Genomic DNA, 19,257 nt, shown 5'->3' on the forward strand with positions numbered 1-19,257 from the left:
GTTGATACTTGAGGTTTTGCATCCAGGTCTCACTCAGAACTGACGCTTGGTCAGTGACTTCCAGCATCAGACACCAGCAATAAAAGCTGTTCTTTCACAATGGCATGGCTGCGCAAGGGGAAAATGCAATGGGACAACAACAAAAGTTAAGGTGGCGGAAGTCCAAGTAAGGCGGGTGGGAGGGGTGGTGGATGGTTCCATCAACCACTGACATTCACCCAGGACACTGGTGTTCACCTTCCGTAAGATTGTACAGCCAAACCCTGTTCTTTTTCCTTAAATCCAACCATGTGGTTTGTTGGCTAAACCCACTTACGTGCATTTCTTGCTTAAGGAAAAAAAAAAAAAAAAGTGGCTTTGTACTGATGTTGTGCCTTTATTTTTGAAAGACACTTTATGCAAACTGTACATTTCCTGTGTATTTTCTGTTTTGAAAACAGAAAATGCATGCAATAGGCTGAAGTTGACATGTTGTCCCAGAATGTCAATAAGCAAAGCTCCCAGGGTACCCCTCACATCTCGACGTGGAAAGTCTATGACTAAATGTTGATATGTGACGAGGTTGGAATGAGAATGTATTGGTGTTTTGAGTTACATGTCTCAATAACTGTTTAATGGATTGCCATGTTTAATGGATTGCCATGTAATTTGGTAGTATGGTTCCCACTGGTGATCTTCTAAATTTTCATCTCATGCCATCAGCCAAATGTTAAAACTAAGATGGCGACCACGTTAAACATTATCTGCTAAATATCAGCATGTTAAGATTGTCATTGTAAATATGTCAGCATGTGATGCTCACATTTTGCTCAGAGCATGGTACAAAAGTAAAACTTTATGCCGGTGCAGTTTCATCACTTTCTGTGAGAGAAATATTCTATTATAAATAAATTGTGCCATGGCCCTTGGAAGGGGGATGAATTGTAGGCCTATTGGCTAGTGATGGCCTTATGTAACAATGTTTGGCTGTTTGCTGGTGTCGCTTCCAACACTCCTTTGTTTGTGTCCTCATCATTACAAACCATTAGCCGGATGCTCTTTGTTGAACATCGGGCCATTTACCAGTCTCTGACAGTCTTTTTCAGTGTCTCAGCTGCGGCGATGGACGAGAGGGGAGATGATGACTGAGACTGAGAAACGAGACAAAATCACAAACATAAAAATGTGTGATAAAAAATGACAAAATTTAGTTTTACTTATGTACAGTAATTTTCTATAATATGGCAATACATCAAAAGATGTTTTGTAACAAAGCTCAATGATTCAGAACTGTCTAAGATGGTCATAGAATGTTACATATGTAAGGCTGTATACAACAGCTCTGAAATACAAATTACTTGATTATGATGAGCAACATAGAAGCTGAGAAAATAGTGGGACAAAGTGGAAACCTTCAAAATTCGAACAATAATAGTAGGAATATTAATCAAAGCAACTCTTACCTTTCTTGCATTTCACACAGCACTTAGAAAATGATAGACGTAGGCATTGGCATGGTAACGTTAGATACACAGAAGAGGAGAGCGAGTGTAACGTTACAACCAAGACAGTCAAAAGCAACCCCGGAGTTTTAAAACTCAACCAGAGTCAGTGATGACTGATGAGTTATAGAATAAGGTTACAGTGCTAACGTTAGTTAGTAGCGTTAACGTTACTAGTAAGTGGAAACGCACAAGGAAGATAACGTTAATGTTTCAGAGGCTATGCTACAGTAGGCTAACAGTAGCCATTAGCAACTGGATGCTGTGTTGTCATATATAATATTATGAACTGAACTGAACTTCATTTGTCATTTTTATGCGCATGTCTCAGTGAACACAAGGACGCAGCAGTCCCTCACTCCTCGGCGAGTGGATCTCCACAGTCAGATGTAATCCATTTTTGTGTCCAGCGAGCGGATGTTCTCCAGAAGGCCACTGGGAACAGCTGGTTTGATGGGGTTAGCTTTTAGCCAAGAGCTAACCCCTCCGCGCTCCCCCTGCTCCCGTGTCCTGTCGCAGCGCTGCCCGGTGTTACTTAAAGTAAGTAGGCTACAGTAGCTGCCCTTAAAATCTATCTACTGTATGCACACAGTCTGAATATATTATTTTCTCATAACATTACGTCCTGAACTTTGACCCTCTTGGTCTAATATCCATTACCTTAGAGATAAAACAAATGTCACTCAACGAGTCCACCAGAGATGGAGATCAACGCACAATGCTCTGCTGTTGTTCCTTTGCAATATATGTTGTTTTAATCTAAAGTTGTAATTGTACAGATTGTATATGTATGTGTGTGTGTGTGTGTGTGTGTGTGTGTAGGCCACAGGATCCTCTGAATGATGGCGTGGCTAAATGGCCAGAAGCAGAAAGTCCACAGTGGACTTTATTTTTTTAATATTTTTCCAAAACAGTGGCCCTAATACTCCACTGAGTGAAAAAAAATAACCCAAGCACTAGAAGAAAAGGTGGCATACGTTTCTGCAAACCACAGATATGTTAGTTTTGCATGTTATTGTGCAGCATTAGGGTTAGGGTTGAAACTTAACATTTTAACAACACTTTGGTTAATGTGTGGTTATATTCAGGCACAAAAACCACTTGGTTATGGTTAGGAAAAGATCATGTTTTGGCTTAAAATACCCAAATGAGGAGCGCAATATGAATGAAAAGCAACAACGCCACGGTAAAAAATAACCACTTAAGCCCCAAAACAGATGTTTGGGGGTTGAAAAGCAAGTGGAAACACAACGATTTCCCAAAAAACAGCCGGTTTTGCTGTTTGTTGGTCTTGAACAGTGATCTGCAGATTGGCATATGTCTCGCCTATGTGACACACCATCGCCTCCATCTCCTGATGTCGTAATCAGCTCACATACTATACCACTTAAAAAAGGTTGATATGATTAGTATGACACAAGCAATTGTAACATATTTGTGATTTGCAGAATACCAACATGTTCTTCTGGTGGCTGAGCTGGATAAAACTGATGGGCACAGTTACAAAAATTATTAAACTGGAATTATCCTTTAACTGTTGTATTTGGTCCTGTTAATGGTTCATTGTCTCTACAGTGTCTTCTTGTCCTTGTCAGGTCCTGTCTGATAAATCTGGATAGGATATTAATGACAAGACAGTTGACCCAGAATTGGCAGCAGTACCAAAAATGGCCATGTCCACTTCAAAGGCAAACTGAAGAGGTTTACTGTGTGTGTGTGACTGTGTGCATGCATGTGTGTGTAGCGTGGCTGTCAGGATATGAAAGGGGCTTTGATGAATTTGAATGGGCTCTATGCTTCACAGACTGGTCCACTGTTTTAGAGTGAGACAATGGCAGACAGAGAGACAAGAGAGATACTGAACTGTCACTGAAGATGGTTTGGAATTTATGAATATGCGGATTGTGTTGTGATTGTAAACATGATTTTTGTTAATCCGCTGTTCCAAAGATTCTGTGCTGCTTTGACAGAGAGATGCATGACTAATCCTCTGTGTTAACTCCAAATATTATGTAATGAAAGGATTCCCTCACCAACTTCCTCTCTCTGGCACTTCATCCACCCCTCCCCCTGTCCCATAGTAACATACAATACCACTTTCTCCACGGCTGAGTGACAACAGTAACCATGGAAACTGCATGTTCATATCATAAAATATAGAAAAGCAGGGGAGTGGGAACAGCTTTTCATTGCAGCAGTTTGCAGGCTGACCTGTGTGATGTGTTCATCTGTAAACAGAGCTTGCCCTCATGGGGCTGCACCTTGATCATTGTGCTGGGGTTCATGACCCTAGATGTATTTCTCTGTGTAAATTATACTATAAAATATTGGGTGTGCACAGATACACACTTAAGTTAGCTATAGTGGGAAATATGGAATGAGGATCATCCAAAGCTCGGTGGAAGATATGTACAACTCAGTTACTTGTTATATAAAAAAGCAGGCTGACAAGAAAGCTATTATTTGGGAAGAACAAATTATTGGCTGTTGGTCAAAAATTGTGTTCACATTGTTCTACAATTGTGGGTTTGGTGATGCGTTTTTTAAAATGAAAAGCTCAGCATTCATCTGTTGTTTACAACTGTGTTTACTCAGAGTAAATAGCAGTGTACTGATGAGGATAAACCAAACTGTGTAGATTTAGGATGATATGAATATGAATATGGTACTGAGAACTGTGTTTTGTAAAACTGTAAGCAAAGATTGTTATGTGCCCAGCTGTGATCTGGTATTTCACGACTTACTGTTGAAACTTGACTTTGTGTCAGTCTGGAAGAGCAAATTGTTCTTCCAGACTGACACAATGTGCAATGTGCTGTCTGAATGAGAAAATGAGTTCCATTTTGTTTTCTAATGTACTTTGTACTTTGTGTAGTAAATTTAATTGCACTCAAAACTTATGTCAGACTCAAAAGAGGGTCCATAAATATAAAAGAATATATAACATACAAGATAGAAACCACCACAATTCATCATTCAATTAAAAAAACAAAAACAAAACAAAAAAAAAGTCATATGCAAGCTATCTCGCCAGCGTTTTCTAAGTCTGGATTAAGATAAGATAAGATAAGATAAGATAAGATACTCTTTATTGTCCCCTAGGGGAATTTGATTGGGACTCCAGTGCTGGCACATGTAGCTGCTTACATGGCAAATAAATAATTAATAAATACAAATACAAATCTAGGCCACAGGCCACATATTGCACATGATGCATCATAGCCCTGACACATGATCTGCATGAGGTCTATATAAACATACAGTAATCTTTAAAACATATACAAACACACACACTCTCACACACATCAATACAAAACCACCATGTACCTCAACATTACTGCACAACCCCTGTGGCTTTTTAAGCATTTGGAATCCTGACTGAGGTAAGCACAAATGAATTCTTAAAATGATTCAGCCTGTAGAGGGGAAGTCTGTAGCGTTTGCCAGATGGTAAAAGTTCATACTCAGAGTAAAGGACATGGGTCTCATCAGACAAGATTCTCTGTACCTGTCTGAGCACAGACTGCTCACAAATAGCCTGCAGGGGGAGCCTTTCAGACCTCCCTATCACTTTCATGGCAGTTTGTGTCAGACGAGTGATTCTTGATTTTAGATGGACAGACAGATTACCATACCATGCCGATATGCCATACCTGAGACTACTTTCAAAAACAGCCTGATAAAATAAGAACAATAACACCAAACACCCTGAGTCTGCGCAAGAAGTACAATCTTTGCTGCAAACGAGAACACAGATGATCTACATGAACTTGCCAACTGACAAGGTTATCGAGGTGAACACCAAGATACCTGTAAGAGCTGACTTGGTTGATTTTTTTCTCCATGGATACACAATGGTGTGTGATCCTCTTCTAGCTTTAGGTCCAACACCATTTCTTCTGTATTCTTTACATTTATAGTGAGGTGATTTTCATCACACTACTTAACAAAGGTTTGCACTTCATTGAAGTATGTTATGGGCTCTGTATGCTTGTACAGCAAGCTCAGGATTGTGGAAACTTAAAAATAAAATTATCTGTGTGGCTGCGGCAACAATCATTAGTATACAACGTGAATAGCACTGGTGAGCTTACACAGCCCTGGGGTGCTCCTGTACTAATAGATTTAGTGTCAGAAAGTGTGTTGTTAATTCTAACTCTTTATGTTAAAGAGGCTTATGTTCATATCATTCATCTTCTTTATCAGTAGGTAAGGTTGCAGTGAGTTAAAAGCTGAAATAAAGGACGTGCATAGGCCGCAGGGGACTCTAGATGCTTAAAGGTTATGTGTAACAATTTCAGTTGTTTGAGACAAACAAATTTTGCAGTCAAAAGTGTGTCCTAGCACATGTGTATTTACCTCCATCAGCATATGTAAGTATGTCCGTAAGCTCCGAAATTCTCATTGACATATACATTGCGACCGGTGTCTCATCACGTACGTGTGCCATCTTGAAAATACAGGTACGTACAGGGACATACTTGAGAAATACGGAATCGCCTTTCGCGTTTTCACTTGTCGGTTTCCGGTTTCCGCCTGCAGGTAGAGAGTGACGAAAAGCAGCAGCAAGCAGGCTAGTCAAAAGTGCCGGTGCATTTGAAAAAAGGCAACGTGACCGGCCATTTCAAAAAACGAGGGTCAACATTGGGGTAGCCTTTCCCAGGGGGAGAGAGCTGCTGAACGAGAATCGCAGCTAACAGCAGCTAACAGCTGTTAGCGACCAGCACAGCTGTTAGCCGCTGTTAGCGCTGTTAGTGCTGTTTGCGGCGCTGGTCGCTAACAGCTGTTACCTAGTACAAATTAAACTTAGGGGCATTACCAAGGGATCTCATTAGAGCTACGAGCTACGGGACCTTTCACGGTTCGGTCAGGGCTCTACCACGGGCCAGACGTAATTTGAAGTGGCTGCATCTGTATATACATACATACATAGCCTACATACGTACATACATACATACATACAGCAATACATAGATACATGCATACCCTGTCAATTGCAGAAACCACAGCTGTTTCCAATTCGGTGTTTGAAGCAACACTTCTCCGAAGGTTGTGCTCCATGCAGAATCTCCTGACGCTCACTATGGAACACTGCGTGGCCCCTTCACGCTGCAAAATGTCACTGATTTCTGCATGTGTCTTGCCACTCTCAAAAAGTTCACAGATCAGGTCTGCATAAGGCTGGAGTGCAACCATTTCTAGGCTACAAGTAGTTGAGAATAGAGCGCTCCTCTGCAGAGTTCAAAAGTTCTTCCGCAGATCTCCAAGCATTCCCCGATTTTATCCAAATATCACAATAACAAAACAAAGAAATTAAAAACTTCATTTTCACGTTCTTCTGTTTTGATTTTAAAACAAAAAAACAACAACTACAAAACGTGTGATTTCTGTTGTTCCGTTTTCCCGTTTTTCAGATCTATTTTGACCTCACTCAGACAGTCACCACTGTCTTCACCTTGAATGATGCCATACTACTACCTATCCTCGAGACCTTATATCAACAAAGTCACGTGACTGACCTTAGGAGGCTTGACTCGTAGTCTGTTAGAGTATCCAAGTGACACTGCCTCCTCCTCTTTGCCTTACTCGCCTCATCCGAGACCGTGAGTATTCTCGTATTCAGGACCACACTATTCTCAATCCATCACTACGGTACAGGTGCCTGGTGTCCCTGTGGATTGTGTGTGGGTCGGTAAGTTTAATGCATGTTCATTGTTGATTTCTGCTCATCCTCACAGGTGCCTTTCCAGGTGAGGACTGCTCCAGAGTGAGCTTGGTAGCGGCTAGCAGCAGCGCTGGTAAGTGAACGGCTTGTTCTCACCATCGTTCGTTATTATCTAAAGTAAATTTAAGTTTGTTTGTGCCCTGACGACTTGCTGTTTGCAGGGGGAGGGGCGTTTGTTTGGCCTACCCTCGTGCTTTCGCGCACAGTGAGTGGAAGCCATATAGCCTCGTTTTCTTCAACTGAGGTCTCTTTTTGTTGATATTTGGTTATTGGAGTGAACACTATTGTTCAGATTATTACAAGTAAGTGAATAAGTGAACTAATTTGAGTTATATTATTCTCATACACCGACGGTGGTATTTTGATTTGGTTGTTTGTTTAATTGGTCCCCTGTTCGCAGTGGGTACGCAAGTGTGACACAAGCCTCCGCTGTTTGCAGTGACTGTGTTTGGGAATGGCCTCCCAGTGGTGTAGATACTGCCGGGTGGCCATGGATCCCCGTGATGGCCATAGAGAGTGCCCCGACTGTTTGGGAGTGGCACATCTGGTGGAGGACAGTGAGATTCCATGCCCTGCAGCTGCAGAGCTCTCTCTGGAGTGGAGCGTAGGCGCAGGGCAAAGCTGGTGGAGGAGACAACGTGAATTAAGATGGCGGCTCACCCTCGTCCAAGTAAACCAAAAGAAGGCAGACATGCTTCTAAGTGGAGCAAGAGTCTCAAGCGGGACCGCAGTCCCGATCACTATCACTCGGGGAAGTCTGCACATAAGAGGCAGCTTAGCCCTGAAAAGCGGGGACAGCAGGAGGACACACAAATTCAAATCCTGGCTGCAATTCAGAGCCTATCGGATCAGCTGACTAGGATCGCAGCTCAACGTCCAGTCGCTGGCTCATCCTCAGGGGTTCAGGAGCCTAGCATGGCCTCTCAGCATGACCTGCCACCACATCAGTCAGAGAGGCAAGGTTCACCTGATGTCCTCTCACTGTATGCTCACAGTTCCTTTGGGGGGAGCGCCGGACTGTCTGGAAATGCTGAGGAGGAGAAGCTCAACTCCTCTCTGGGTGAATTGGAGTCAGATCTGGGAAGTATGCCAGACAATGAGACCCCAGCTCAGGATGAGCAGAGGCTCCGAGTTCAGTAGAGGGAGTATGGGCAGGTATTTCTCAGCCCCAGCCCTCAGTGACTGTTCCAGCAGCGGCAGACTATCTGCAGATTCTTAGAAAAGCATGGAACAACCCGGCAGCTGCGCCACAATTTAACGCAGGTGCAGGCTGACAAGACCCCAATACGCCTCTGAGACCGGCCTGGCGGACATGCCGCCTGTGGAAAGGGAGATGGCGGCCCTGACGTCGCTCGGCCCAGAGCGAGTAACTGCCAACCCTTGTTGCCCAGTTAAGGAGTGTCACAAGACAGTCTTGTGTGCCATACATATAATGCAGCCACAAGAGCAGCACGCTCAGGTAATGCATTGGCTATTCTGCTGTCTGTCAGCCAAGTGGATCAGGACACTATGAGCCTGATTGAGGGGGCTCTGGTTACTCATGCCCAACTCACGAGAGATATGGGGGTAGCCATGTCATCTGTTCAAGGTCCTCCCCTTCGGCCTGTCACTTTCCCCCAGTGTTTACCAGGGTGGTGGCAGCCGCGTTGTCTCCGTTGCAGATAGCTGGTCTGAAAATCTTGCCCTATCTGGATGACTGGCTGGTCTGTGCTCCAAGTCGCAGTCAGGTGCTCCAGGACACAAGGAGGATCATGGACCATGTGCAAGACTTGGGCCTCAAGGTAAATTTGGGGAAAAGCAATCTCGAACCAACACAGCATGCAGTGTTTGTGGGGTTATGTCTCAACTCTCTCACTATGTCGGCCTCCCTTACTCCTCTGAGGGTTGCAAAGCTGGTAGCCCTGGCAGAGCAGTTTCAGCTTGGCAGGCGGATGGAGGTAGCTCAGATTCAGAGACTGCTAGGGATGATCTCAGCAGCAGTGTCAGTGGTTCCCTTGGGCCTGCTCAGAGCTCGGCCTTTGCAGAGGTGGCTAAATGCTTTCTGTCTTCATCCAAAACGGGACAGACGGGTAAAGCTCAGGATAACACGGTGGTTTGTACAAGCCCTCCGCCCTTGGAGGGACAAATCCCTCTTGACTGGTGGGGGTTCCAATGGGGGATGTTCCGTCGCGGCAAGCAGTGGTGTCCATAGATGATCTCCCTGACAGGCTGGGGTGCAGTTTGGGAAGGCAGGACAGTGAGGGGTGTGTGGAGTCCCCAACGGAGGGGCCAATACATCAACCTGTTGGAATTGAGGGCAGTCCACCTGGCGTTGATGGGACTTCTCCCCTTTATCAGGGGCAAGTGTAGCAACTGTGTCAAATATTAATATTAATTATTAATATTTATAATATAAATATATATATATATATATATATTATATTTATTGTTTATTAATTCTCAGTTATGTTTATACAGTATATGACACAGTTATTATTCTAGGGCTAGTTCAGAAGTCTAGATTGCGCTCATGGAGGGAGTGGACAAGAGACTGAGGTTGCTGATTAGATGAGATAATATTTTTTTTTTTTTTGAAGGACAGTGAATGACATACAGTAATGCAGTGAAAAAATATTTACAGTGAAAAACCGACATATGCTATGAATACTCAGAGTGGCCACTCAGAATCTATTAAAATACTTTCAATTCATTATTATATACAAACCCAAAAAGATAGATCATGAAAGTTCAAAAACTCCAATATTGAATCAACACAATAACAGCAATAGACCCAATAGCCCACCCACAGTTCATTGGGGAAACCCACGTCTGGGTTTGTCTTGAGTCCAGGGGGAAAAGTAGTGATGGGACAAGTTGTGGGGGAAAATGTGTGTTGGCAAGGGCAGTGGGCAAAGTGAGTGGGGTATGAGTTTTTTCTCGGGCTACAGGGAGCCCCCTACCGGCCTGGCAGGAGGGGTGCGACTCTCCAACAATTGGTCTGGCAGTAGGTTCAAGACAGGCTCCTTTTCTTAGCTCGCCATCAGGGGGAAATCAATAATCTGGCCTGGAGAACAGGACCCGAGTTCAAATAAATGAAAATGAACATTTATCAATACATATAAATCCTAGTGTGCACACAATTCTATAAATAGCACTACTGCACTATAGTTAATTTCTATAAATATAAATATACATATATTTTCACAGCAGAAAAATATATTTCACATTGTTCAAAAAGTATAAATAACATTTGCTGTATTATTCAGGCATAATGGCAAAATTCATATAATTCATAGACATAATAAATATATTTACTCATGGTAAAGTGCTTTAAAGGAAGCTAAATGCTTCCAGCATTAAGGCACTCTACACACACATAAACAAACCATTAGCATTAAGGCACTCTACACACACATAAACAAACCATTATACAATCATTCTAAGGACACTTAACCCTCCAAGTCATCTCATTTATAAATACATTTTAGAGAAGCAGGCATATTGATTCATTAAACACGCAGGCTAACTGCGTCCATTCAAAATGAATGGCGGCGGCTAGGCTAACGCTAGCACGACAGACAAACAATTTGACTCACCAGTTCTGGGTTTAAACTAACACGACTCGCTCTTCTCGCTCTTCTTGTTTCGGCCGCGGTAGAGGGCTCCTATAAGTTAAAGTTTACAAAGTACTTAGTGTCATTCTTTATTCAACCGAACCGAGGCAGAAATAAGTTTTAAACCGACCTGCAGCTCTTGTGAAACATGCCGTCTTCCCTCTGCTTCAAATCAAACTGACCAGCAGCACGCGCTAATTGAACCCGATTGGCCGCGCCGACCCATGTGACCGCATGACGTCACCAACTGCGTCAACAATGATTGGCCAACTGGCCTACGTGATCGTCACGTGAGATCAAGAGGAAATATTGCGAGATTTTGAGATGAGTGCAACATGTAGGAGGCATAGAGAGGCAGAGAGAGAGACAGAGAGAATTTGTCACCTGGGTTACACAAGCATGTCTTGGTGAAGTCAGACAACTCTTCCACTGTCTACCACATCAATCATCAAGGGGGCACCAGGTCTCTCTGTCTACAGGCGACCAGGGAACTTTTGCTGTGAGCATTTCCCCGTCTAGCATCCCTCAGGGCCATTTTCATCCAGGGGGTTCACAATCAGGCAGCCGATCTCGGGACCCCTTCCGGGCGACTGGAGGTTGCACCCAGAGGTAGTGGCATGGCTCTGGTCCCGATTCAGCAGGGCGCAGATCGATCTCTGCGTCGGCGAGGACGACACACTGCGAGGAGTGGTTCTCTCTGGAGCCTCAAGGAGCTTCCCTGGGAATAGATGCACTGCCGCAAGAGTGGCAGACAGGCTTGTTGTACGCTTTTCCCCTGTTACCTCTGATTCCCCATGTCCTCCACAGGGTGGCAACAGGACATTACAGGGTTCTACTGATAGCTCCCAGGTGGCCAGGGAGACCTTGGTTCCCGGCTCTTCTCCGTCTTGTTCACGGACTGCTATGGCCCCTGCCTGTCAGTTCGGATCTGCTGTCGCAAGTGGACGGTCAGATCTGGCACCCCAGACCAGCAACTCTGCAGTTGTGGGCGTGGCCGATCTGCAGCCCCAGCCTGAGGAGTTAGATGAGGCAGTTATGCAGACAATACGTAGTGCTAGAGTTTTTTCCACTCGGGCTAGCTACAGTCAGAAATGGAGGGTGTTCTCTGACTGGTGTCACAGGCAGCAGGTAGACCCGGCCACTTGTTCTGTTCACCTGGTGTTGCACTTCCTGCAGTCTCTTTTGGATTCAGGAAAGGCGTCTAGTACGATACGGGTGTATTCAGTTGCAATTTCTTGCTTTCATGAGCCAGTGGGGGGAGTCTCAGTGGGGAGACACCCCTTGGTCTCTGAGTTTGTTAAGGGCACGTATCGGTTGCGTCCGGCCAGGTTGCTTAGGGCTCCATCATGGGATCTCCCTTTGGTCTTGAGGTCACTGACTCAAGCACCTTATGAGCCCATTGAGCAGGCCAATTTGACGTCCTGTCTGTAAGACTTTGTTCCTGCTGGCAATTTGTTCAGCCAAAAGAGTCAGTGAACTACATGCTTTATCTGTCAGTGAGCAGTGTTTGCGATGGAAGGCTGATGGCACGGAGGTGTCTTTGTGGCCTAATCCGGCATTCCTTCCTAAGGTGGTGAACTCTAGGACGGTGAATCAGGTCATTGAGATCAGCTCATTTCAGCCAGGGCCGAATTCTGAAGAGAGGGACATGCACACATTGTGTCTGGTGAGGAGCTTAAGGGCACGCACCCAATCTCTGAGAACCTCAGACTCACAACTATTTGTATGTTATGGTGGTAACAAACTGGGTTCTGCTGTGTCCAAACAACGCTTGTCACACTGGGTGGTGGACACCATCTCACAGGCTTATGATGGGCAGAGTCTTCCTGTCCCTGATAATCTGGTGGCACACTCTACTAGGAGTATGGCAACCTCCTGGGCTGCTTTAAGGGGTTTGTCTATGATTGAGATTTGTGCTGGTGCATCTTGGAACACTCCATGTACTTTCTCACGGTTTTACAGGGTCAACGTGGCGGCACCAGCACCTCTGGGTGTGGCTGTGTTTTCAGCTGCTGCTGGACGGAGTTGTGACGGTGTGGTGTCCTCCGTTCTTCAAGACCCTGATGGTATGGTATGGTATCCAAGGTGAAGACCATGGTGACGGTCTGAGTGAGGTCGAAATAGATCGTAAGTTATACCTATAACTATGGATCTATGAGACTGAACGATGATCGTCACCATTCTCTTGTCGTGCAGAACAGGCTGAGGCTTTCCAGGCAAGAGGAGGAGGCAGTGTCACCCGGATACTCTTATAGACTACGAGTCAAGCCTCCTAAGGTCAGTCACGTGACTTTGTTGACATAAGGTCTCGAGGATAAGTGAAGACCATTCAAGGTTAAGACCGTGGTGACGGTCAACGTTCGGTCTCATAGATCCATAGTTGTAGGTATAACTTACGTTCTGGTTTTAAAACAGAACAACAGAAAAACGAGATTGCTTTTCCATTTTTCTGATTTGGTTTTGAAACGGAAAAACGAAGGGAACACGGATTCTCCTCAGCCCCAATAAAACTGGCTGCTAATGCTTCTAAGGGAGCACCCTAAACCTTATCTGTTGCACTACTCTGATCTACTGGAGTCTTATCAATAACATCAACCAGCTGGGCAGCAGACTCTTGTCTCTCTACTGTAACCTCTGGCTCCTACAACATGGCAAAGACAGTGTCTTAAATTAATCAATGGGAGCAACATTCTCTTAAATTTCTCATATATTTTCTTTTAATTTTTTTGTCAAGAGATAAAGTAAGAGAAGTCACTTCTAGATGCACCAAACGTTCTTAACTTTCCAAATCTGATCTTTCCCAGGTGTGCTGAATGATAAATCCCACTTGATCAGAAGTCACATATTAGCATAGATAACGCCCCCTAAACACTATATAAAGGCGGGTGTGGTGCTGTGTGCAAAGACTTGGACTCATCAAAAAATTGGCCACCAAAACAAAGGCTGGAAGAAGAAGAACTTCAGTACTAGTGAAATCAATGCACTGTTAAATAAACTTCAAGTAAATGTGATTTTTCCAGACTGTCAGTATCGAAATCGAAAACCCAGCAATGATTTGCCTTGTCAGCGGCAGTGATGGAGGAAGTATTCAGATTCTTTACTTAAGTAAAAGTACTAATGCCACACTGTAAAAATACTTTATTTGTAAAAGTTCTGTATTGACAATGTTACTGAAGTAAAAGTATGTAAGTATAATCCGGGAAATGTATTGAAGTATTAAAAGTAAAAGTACTCAATGCAGAAAAGTTTAAATAGATTAAATAAATAAAAATAAATAAACTAATTAAAATGAAAAGCAGCAAGCCCTCATATTTGAGAAGTTTGAATGAAGTTTGATGAAAATTTTCTTTGCATGAAAAATGACTTCAACAATTAGAAAAATAGTTGCCAATCAATTTTCTAATTAAGCGACTAACAATTTCACCTGCACTTGGATTTAGCACCAGTGCGTCAAATATGCACTTGCATATTTTCAAATAGTTTATGTGCAAAAATGGTAAATTGTAAAGTAAATGGTAACTTAAGTTATCAAATTGGAGTAAAAATTACAATATTTCCACGTGTAGCATGGTGCAGTAGAGGTACAAAGTGGCATGATATTTGAGCTTAAGTACAGTACTTGAGTAAATGTACTTAGTTACAATCCAGAACTGGTCAGTAGAGGGACGCACAGTAACTCAAAGTGCAGTTGCTGGGATCGATGGACCAAGTGTAGTAGTATTTCTTTGACCCTGAAATTTTTTAATAATCCATTCATTGTAATCACTTTAAAACATAATATATATTTGATTATATGATATATATGCATTTTTCTAAATGTTCCTCCAATATGACAGTTATTTTTCCTTGTGCTGAGCAACAATTTGTGGACAGTGAAAATGCAGTGTTTTTCTCTCATCTTGGTAAGAGTGCTCTTGACCACTGGTAAAACGTTCTCTTACCTAAGAGAGGAGCAAAAAGAAGACAACACTGATGAATCTCAGAAATCAGTGGACTCTAACAAAATAAGAACAAAATCTTAGATATGAACAAAAAGTAAGAGAAAATTTGTTCATGTATCGTTTCTTGCATGAGGCCCAATGTTTCCTTCATTTTCAACCTTGGCTGCGTTCTGTCTTGCTTGCTACTTACTTAGTTACTGCTACACATGTTAGATCTTGGACTTCAGGCTGTCCTACTGGTCTTTTCTCTGCCTCATCTGCAACAATCCGTGTACCAGTTACATCATTTCCCATCACCAGGTTGATGGAAAGGGAGGCCCTGCACTTCAGGAATATCTATGTACCCTGACCTTACTTCAGATGTAGATTGGAGCATTTTCATATCCTACACCTGTTACTCGTAAAGTCACATACCATCCTATAAATCTGTAATTGGGCAATTCTACCAAGGAAAGCTGCTGCAAGCTGCTATCCATCTGTTTGGATTTAGCACCAGTGCGTCATTTCATGCTGCATTTCTGTTGCGTTGGTAAGTAGATGTAGGTTGTAACAGCAGCCACACAGTGAGATGGTCATCCCAAATTTCTGACACTGTCAGAATTTTATCCCAGGCTGTCTTTGATCACAAGACTGTGACAACGGTAGTCCTTGAACCTCTCTCATTGTGCGACACAGGACCATCGTTTTAGAGCCACAACCAAAGATATCGCCACATTTCTTTCATGTTGGTCATCTTTTTTGGCTTAAAGCAGTGAAAGATGCCAGGCTCCATCATCATCATTTCCACTCCTTTCATCATTGGCCTCTGTTTTATTATTATTACACATTACACATTATTATTAATTTAGAGTGCATGCCTGCTTGTATCTAAGGCTGTCCCAGCTTGCCACCCCTTTGCTCTGAATTTGTCCATTTAAATTTGGGCCAGCTCTTTTCATGGGCCCTATCTAGTGCTTTTTCTTTTCTCTTTCTGTTCTTTACTTTTTGTTGCTCTTTGATATTTCCCTCTCTTTCTCTATCTGCTCTTTCTTTTCTTTCTCCTGCTACAACCAAATACAGTATCTCAAAAACCAAGAGCTTCCAATCGCAGTGCTATAGCAGTGTGAGACTTTTGTGTGTCTCATCAAATGTAAACATGCATGGACCCTGCTCCACCCGCAGACAGGCCTTCAAATCCTTTGTTCATCACAATGCAAGGCAGACTGTATCAGTGTTGTATCTTGCAGGCTGTCTCCTTTAACTCTGCAGCTCTCTAGCTTTTACACAATGCATTTGTTTCTCATCCGCTGCATTCATACTATACATGTAGAAGCCATGGATGTCATTTTTTAATGCATATAATATATAAATGCACATTCATAAATGATTTTTCCAAAGGGCAGGATGGGTTGATCCATTATGCATCTGCTGGCCTTTCTGACCTGTCATGTCCCAGGTATGGCACTGTATGTTCATCAGCTTTTCATCAACACACCATGGCTGCTGACACCTGTTCTGAGACAGGATCATCAGATGAGAAGAGAAGGGCAGTACACTGTAAGAAAGTTGTATGAAATTATCTTCTGTGATGAATACTGCTTCTTTTATGCCACTCATTCCTGTAGGCTTCAGTATTTACTGACATACCTCCAGTCAACTGCTTGAAACCAGGGTGCAATGGATATTTAACTACAGGTGATCTTAGCAACAATATGGCTCATACCAAAAAATTAACCCCTCCACCTCCTTATAACAAAGTCAGCTCACATAGTATGTCACTTTGAAAATGTTGACATGATATGTATGAATGCAAATGTAAAGTACCTGTGGTTTGCAGAAATGTACAATGCCAATATTTTCTTCTGGTGATTGGACTGATCAAGGATTACGCTAAGCGGAAAAAATGGATCCTTTGGGGAAGATTGATATGTTCTGCAAGCAGCAATCTGCCCTATAGGTACACTGTTCATAGACACTATAGCCCATTTCCCACTGCACAAAACATCCACTAACATCTGTTAACATCTGGCTTTTTAATGCAGTGGGAAAGGTTTTAATCGGCACTCACACCTGGGTCCATTGACTCAGTAATCATGGGTATTTATCACCTCTAACTTTGATTGGCATTGATGGAAACACAACACCCAGGTGAACACGCTAATTTTAGCTCCTATGACACATCATCTCAAAACACCGTCCATCTTCACCCAAGCAGCGCTCAAAAATTGATCTAAATTAGTCTGCACTGAGTTTGAAAGAGAGACTGAGTCAGTAAGAGATAAAAATAAGTGACCACTGTAAATTTTCTTTCCTCCGTGCTGCTGTCTTATAGTGCTTTCTACTGTTTACCTGTTCTCCAGCCTATATGTGACATTGATGTGACACACGAATAGGAAAGGAGTCGACAGCCTATTTTTAGTGGGTTTATCTATATTTTGAAAACCAACGTACATAAGCTAATTTTGGTGGAAGCAGAGTATATTTTTGTGTACAAAAGGAAAGGTTTCCTTTCTTTAGAATCATTTGGATTTATCCTCAGGAGATAATAAATATTCACACCAAAGTCCATGAAAATCTTGCCATTACATTTTTATGGTAGCCTACCTTGTCATAGAGAAGTATCATGTTGCCCAAATGGAAATTTTGTCTTGATGGATACATTAAAGGAAATGGGGCTAGTAGTTATATATCTATTTTTTGATCAAAGGGTTGTGCCTGTGTCTATTGCCTGTGTGGCTACAGAAAACAGTATCTTCTAACATCAGAAAAGCAGCAGGAACATTTTTATGTGAACACATATGTGAAATATACTGATATTCTGTCTGTGTTTGCTGTTTTATGGCATTTTGTATTCATATCTCATGAAGACACAATCAGAAAAGCTGTCCTAAAATGAACAGGATCAGGTAGGGAGCAGTGCAATATAGTCACACTATAGTGTTAGTCCTTAAAGCGATAAATCAAAAAAAAAAAAAGAATAAAAAATAAATAAATAATCCAAATAATGACCTATTGTCTTACTCCTCCCAGTTCCACAGAGATATAAACCTGACAGCTCAGCTGAGTTGGTAAAGGTGTCATGCTGTTTGCTGTGTTTACTGCATGTTTATCATCACAGCTTAGGTCCTGTTAACTCTCAAAGCCATACAGAATTCCTGTGGGAACCACACTTATCAATGCCTCACCAATTAAGATCGAATTCATTTTATCACCAGAGACTTTTAGAAACTATTACAAGAAAGAATACATCACTGAATGTCATTACACAATTCTATTGACCAAAAAGTCTAAACAGCTTTATTTCATGTGCTGAAACTATTCTTTAACATAATGGACAGCTATTTGGTTTGGTTTCTGTCTAGGCTCACACACATAACCAAAGGTCAGACTGAAGGTATAATGTTTTTCCTTCTGAATATGTTTACAGTGCCAACATTGACACTTAGATAATACAACAAACACAAGCACAAACAGACATAATAAGACCTCTAGACTGTACTGTAAATATTGCACATTAGATACAGAGGCCCTGAAAAGGAAGGTGGAAATATTGTTAAGTAGTTTTGATTTCTATTATCTTGCCTGTACAACATTACTAATGGAAAAAAATTTCTGGGGCAAACCAAAGATTTGTATGCTATCATGTATAAGTAAACTTCACATTTTAACAATGCTGTGGTTAACGTGTGGTTAGGTTTAGGCACAAAATGTGGTTACAGTTAGGAAAAAATTATGTTTTGGCTTAAAATGACTGCTTTTTGTGCCACAATCCCCCGTGTGAAAACAGTGACAGGTCAATGCACCCATATTTGTTGGCTGAAAAGCAGCAGTGATTCATTAAAACACAATTACTTTCATTATTTGTTGGTCCTCTATCCCCCAATGACAAAGTCAGCTCATCAGCTTTAGAAGAGTTGGTATGAAATGTATGAAATATGGAAATGTAAAATTTCCATGGTTTGCAGAAACCTACAATGCCTATATTTTCCTCTGGCGACGGGGCTCTCCAAAATTAAGGATGTAGAATAGGAGCCAGAGCCTTCAGCTATCAGGCTACTCTTCTGTGGGAACATCTTCCTAAGAGTAGATTGTGGACTTTTCTTTTTGATAAAGCTTATAGTTAGGGCTGGCTCAGGCTTACCTTGGATCAGCCCCGAGATATATACCTAGTCTGCCGAGGGGCCTCTTATGATACACTGAGCCCTTTCTCTCCTTCTCTCTCTCTCTCTCCCTCTCTCTCTTGCTTTCAGATTCTGAAAAGTTGGTTCTTCATCTGCTAACATTCATGTCCTATTGCAGAAGGTCACTATCTCGGCTTCTTCTCTAAAGTCTTTGTGCTCCACTGTCTCACAGGTTCCCTCAAATCACAACTGCCCCTGGATTGTGTGGTTGTGTTGCTGCCGTGGTCCTGCCTGATGCCTCCTACTACTGCTGTTATTATTCATCATGCTTCTACTATTATTATACACATATGATTATTGTCACATACATATACAAACATATATTAAAATATACTCATAATATATATCAAAATACTA

General features: G+C 42.4%; 1 long non-coding RNA gene across 2 annotated transcripts; it reads left to right on the plus strand.

The window, feature by feature from the left end:
• The first annotated feature begins 1,473 nt into the window (after positions 1-1,473).
• On the plus strand, positions 1,474-19,237 carry LOC126409018 (uncharacterized). 2 transcript variants are annotated; one of them, XR_007571985.1, is made up of 6 exons: positions 1,474-2,021; positions 6,896-7,084; positions 7,220-7,279; positions 12,762-13,076; positions 16,118-16,276; positions 19,073-19,237. It is a non-coding gene; the product is annotated as an uncharacterized LOC126409018 (long non-coding RNA). The 2 variants fall into 2 exon arrangements; XR_007571986.1 differs by lacking the exon at positions 16,118-16,276.
• Positions 19,238-19,257: the final 20 nt, after the last annotated feature.

Source organism: Epinephelus moara, chromosome 21 (assembly GCF_006386435.1).
Source record: "Epinephelus moara isolate mb chromosome 21, YSFRI_EMoa_1.0, whole genome shotgun sequence".
NCBI classification, from domain to species: domain Eukaryota; kingdom Metazoa; phylum Chordata; class Actinopteri; order Perciformes; family Serranidae; genus Epinephelus; species Epinephelus moara.